Raw genomic sequence first — 5,050 nt, forward strand, 5'->3', positions numbered from 1 at the left:
TAACCTTTTATGAAGCCAATACAAACACGCTAATTTTCATAACTCCAAGTTATTATCTAATAAACAATTCATCCCTTAACAAATATTCATCTTGTGCAAATTTTAACAAACATGTCTTAATCTAGATTACTTAGCGGTACAATAGATTTACCGTACTTCTTTACTTTATTCCACATAAGACAATCCAATTGACACCTCTGGTTAAAACTCATCACTGCAAATTAACTAAGTCTTTAACTCTGATATATTATTGAAATCATTCTAATTCTTCCATGTCTATAACTTGAATACACAGATTTAGAGTTGGGGAAATTTTGTTTATAGCAATGCTACTGAATCAGATAATAGATGTGGCTTAACCAAAATTTTAGAGTAGATGTGGTAGAGTCGTCGGATTCAAAACAAATGTGATAGAGCAACAAATTAAGAACAGATGTGGCAGACGCTCGCAACTTCACTCAGCAGAAGAGCCTTCTATTATATTAGTAAAGTGCTACCTCTTATTATGTAAGCAAAAAGAATGCTATTCCAGGCTTTAGCTATTTTTATCCGAGATTTTTCCTCTCTTTTGTTGTCACTAGAGTCAAAACAGATATGGTAGAGCCACCAGATTCAGAATAGATATGGCAGAGCCACTAGAATCAGAATAAATGTGTGGCAGAGCCACTAGAGTCAAAATAGATGTGGGAAAGCCATTAAATTCAGAACGAATGTGGTAGAGCCACCAGATTCAAAACAGATGTCAGAATTAGTAGAACCACTGGTTTTAGATAATAGAATTGGCAGAGCTACTGATTTCAAAAAAATTCCCTCAACTATAAACCATGCTTTGAAAATCTTATTCTTATTTTGTCCTATTAACTAATATACCTAGTATCATATCATACTTACACACACAATTCAGGTTTGTACTACAGATTATTTAATCTCTTTATCTTTTCATGCTTAATACTCTATCTTTAGAAGTTATATACATGGTCTTACTATCCGTTCAGATTCCATAGTTAAAGTTCATGATTCTAGACATCTATTATTCTGTAACACCCAATGCATATACAATACAAAAATTGAGTTCAACATCAATCAATAGATGTAATTAACTCCCATGATTAGATGACAGATACAATTTAATTTACTCTATAAAAAAGCCAATGGCTAAGCCACCATGTAAATTAACCCATGATCTTGAATTAATTTTTGGATAACAACAGAGATCTTCAGTCAAAGATTCAAAATTTAATATTTCCAATTCTAAAATTCTTTCTCTTGTACCTAAGTAAAATTTCACTAATTATAGATGGATCAAATAGTTAAATAATTGTGTTTCCTTAAAAAACAATTTAGTTGGCAAATAGCTCAAGAAATGCATGGGCGTGCCATGTACTGAATATATCACATGGGATTGCGCTTTGACTTCTAGATTAAATGATTGTGGAAACTAACTATACTGAATACAGTTTCATCAATCTCACTCCAAAATTAAAAGGGCAAGTAAATTGAAAATTAAATGGACGTTTAAATTAATTGAAAAGAGAGTATAAGGCTTGAAATTAAATAGAAGAGTTTTGGAAAAATAAATGATGATAAAATAAAGATAAAAGACTTCTACAGTCATTGAGTTATTATTGTTTGATGTTGTTGGTTGTTCATCTGGCTTTTATAGCTCTGTTTGTAAGTACCTGGAAGACTCTGGGACATACTTTGTCATGTTCTATAGTTACTTAAAGTCACTTGCCCACTCTTTAGAACTGCTTGGAACTGCTGTCAACTCCCTTCTTTCAGATAACCACTCAATAACCACCATTAATTTAATAATTAATTATCTCAGGCCACAAATTAATTAAATTAATAAAATAAAATTAATTAAATTAATTTCATAAAAAAATAATTTAAATAATTTTTAGGCCAAAAAATAATTCATAAATAAAATGATTACTTTTAGTGTAAATAATTCCCCCGCACCTAGATTGGCTAACCACGCCATTTCAGGTGGATAATTAAAATATTGAATTTGGCTTATTTGCTGTTCAAAATTTGTAACAGATTTTACAGTATCACCTATTCTTTTCTAGGCATTTTAAATTTTAAATTAACTTTATCTCCGTGACTCTAACTTTCAATAAAATTCTAATCATTGCAAATCACTCTTTCCCTATCTCCATCACTCTAACTTTCAATAGAATTCTAATCATTGCAAATCACTCTTTCCCACAACAATAACAACTCTTAAATCCAATTTCACATTATCTTCTACTCTTTCTCTATTCTTCCATAACTCTCAAATTAAAATCCAATATCATCTCACTCTCATTTTTCCTCTCTCTTTCTTTCTCCATTTTTCTCTCCCATTCGGCGCACTTACCTATTCCTTGCCGTTCATCTCTCAGCTTCGGTCATCAGCCACAGTGTGATTCTCCTCCTGCCTCCATTCACAGTCATTGGTTTTCCTTTTTGCAATTTCTCCTTCAGTATGCTACCCTTCATCACACAATTCTATTATCTAGTCATTGACCGTACATCGCTGAGCTACTCCCTTAATCACAGTTCATTAGCTCTTTTTCATTCTCAAAGCCGATTTTGGGTAAGATCAATAACTTTCATAACACTTTTGATGCTAATTTTATCATGCAGTAGTTGAGAATTTGAATGGGTCATGTTAATTATTTCTAAAATTGGGAATTTTATAGGTACCTACAGTATGTCGATCGGTACCTGCATATTGTTTGCATCTGTTAAATATTGTATATTGAATTTGCATATTGATACCTGTGTTTCCTGCTTGACTGTTGTTAAGAATGCATATTTGACATGCCTTTGTTATTTGTATTAGTAGAGATGGCATCAGACTCCCCTTCGGATTCGCAGGTACCTGCTAGTACTCAAGTACTTGCCCAAGTGCTTGCCACCTTGCAGGTATCTATAACTCCATAGGTACTAGCTCCCCTGCTGTAGTTCCTCGAGATTTACATTTAAGTACTAATACCCAGTGCAAGTACTTCTATCACTTTTGTGCCTGCTGGATGAATCTTAGTATATTTTATATATATTATGTGCTTCCTCTGCAGGTTGTGTTAGAAATTGACTAAATATTGAAAAGTCAATTTTCTAAATGTTTGTATTGTAGAGGAGACTTGTCAAAATCTTTATTGGCTCGCAGGTGTCTTTACAAGTACCTGGAACCTGATACCTCTGCATGTACTTCTGCAGGTGCTTAGCCTTCATTCGCTCTTGTCAAGGTCCCTATAAGTACCTGTGATCTCCAAAGACCGTTATACTCTTGAAGAGCTAATTTCCTCAAGTACTTTTCACAGGTGCCTAACTTCATTTCTTTATTTTTATTTTTTGCAGAGAATGTAAATGTAGGTTTTTGGCGCTTCCTTATTAAGTGCTAGTATCAAATATTGAGGAGTTGTCTATCCAACCTTGTTCCAAAGCTACTTACTGACTCTAAGCTTCCTCCAAGAATTTTTCTGCATGTTGTAGTTGTTATATCTTGATGTAATAAATTTAGCATACATGTAAATACTTGGATATTTGTTGAACAATAAGCCATGTTTTGGATTTTTATTTATTAATGAAACTGGCCGTGAAGCCTGCTTATCACATTATTCCTCTATTTATTTTGCATAAATGGCAGCAATGGCTGCTCAATTACACTTTAGCCATTATGTCAGCTTTGTCTATTATTGGGTCCTTAGGAAAAGCCGTAAAGTTTGCTATTTGAGGCTGTGGGTCGGTCTTGGCTATTTTATGCTTAGTGTTATCCCATCAGTTTCCTACAAGGTGCGATGGCTTTGGACTTGCAGAATCGTGTCATTTAAATCACTACCTTAAAAGTCAGAGCAATTGTAGTCATCATAAAAGGAATCTGGATTATGGGAACATTGATTTCTCTTACACTGCCCCTTGGGTGAATTTTGAGCTGGTGCCCCCTGAGTTCTCTGATACTCTTAAAAGTCAAGTTTGGCTCCTCCAGCTTAAGGAATTGGTCATTAAAAGCTGCATGAATTGAAGATCAAATTTTTCCTCCATCACCTATAGGACTATTTGCTTATCCACAATCTTATCAATTAGAATTATGATATTAAAACCTAGACCACAGGTGCTGGTACCTGGGACATTGGTGTAATTGGTTTAGGTACCTGCACTGTAGATATGTTAGTTCCTTTGTGATTGTTGCTTCTCAAGCTATAGGTTACTTGGAGCGTCTACACTTGCTAAGGCACTAGTACAGCTTGAGAACCTGCAATTGTCTCTGCATCATAAATTATCGGGTGAGTCACAGTGTTATAATTGTTGATAATTTAGTAGGAGCATCAGTCCTACTGATAGGACGATTGATTTGCACTGATGTTTTGGAGTGGTTAGCCACTTATTCATCTCTCTCATGGGGCGGCTAGTACTTTATGTCGCTTTGAACTCATCCACTATCAAAACTACCCAGGGGTGTCTGTGGTAAAGCCTACCCCCTGAGTTCCCTAGTGCTCTTAAATGCCTAATCAAATTCCTCTAGCTTGGAAGTTTGGCTATCAGGAAGTATTAGAACTGTTAAATTGAGTTTCTCAAACAATGACTGTATAGAAGAAAATATTTTTTTCTATACTTACATCAATTCTGTCAAAGGCTATATCCATCAGCCTTCCTATGCCTTTCTCCAAGGCATTAGCAATGGTTAATGCAAGTTTTTTTTCATCATTATAAGGCATTAGTAACCCTCATCAAGAATGTGAATGATAGTGAAGCATGAGAATTGTCCCATTGGGCATGCCAAAAATTGTTCCCTTAAAAAACAATTTGCTTGGCTAATAGTTTAGGAAATGCATGGGTATGCCAGATACTTAGTATATCACATGGGATTATGCTCTGACTTTTTGATCAAATGACTATGGGAACTGACTATATTGAACCCAGTTTCGTCAATCTCACTCCAAAATTAAAAGGGTAAGTAAATTAAAATCGAAAGGACATTTAGATTAATTGAAAAGACAGTACAAGGCTTGAAATTAAATGCAAGAGCTTTTGAAAAATAAATGACTGATAAAATAAAGAT

The sequence above is a fragment of the Hevea brasiliensis genome, chromosome 9 (assembly GCF_030052815.1).
Source record: "Hevea brasiliensis isolate MT/VB/25A 57/8 chromosome 9, ASM3005281v1, whole genome shotgun sequence".
Classification (NCBI taxonomy): domain Eukaryota; kingdom Viridiplantae; phylum Streptophyta; class Magnoliopsida; order Malpighiales; family Euphorbiaceae; genus Hevea; species Hevea brasiliensis.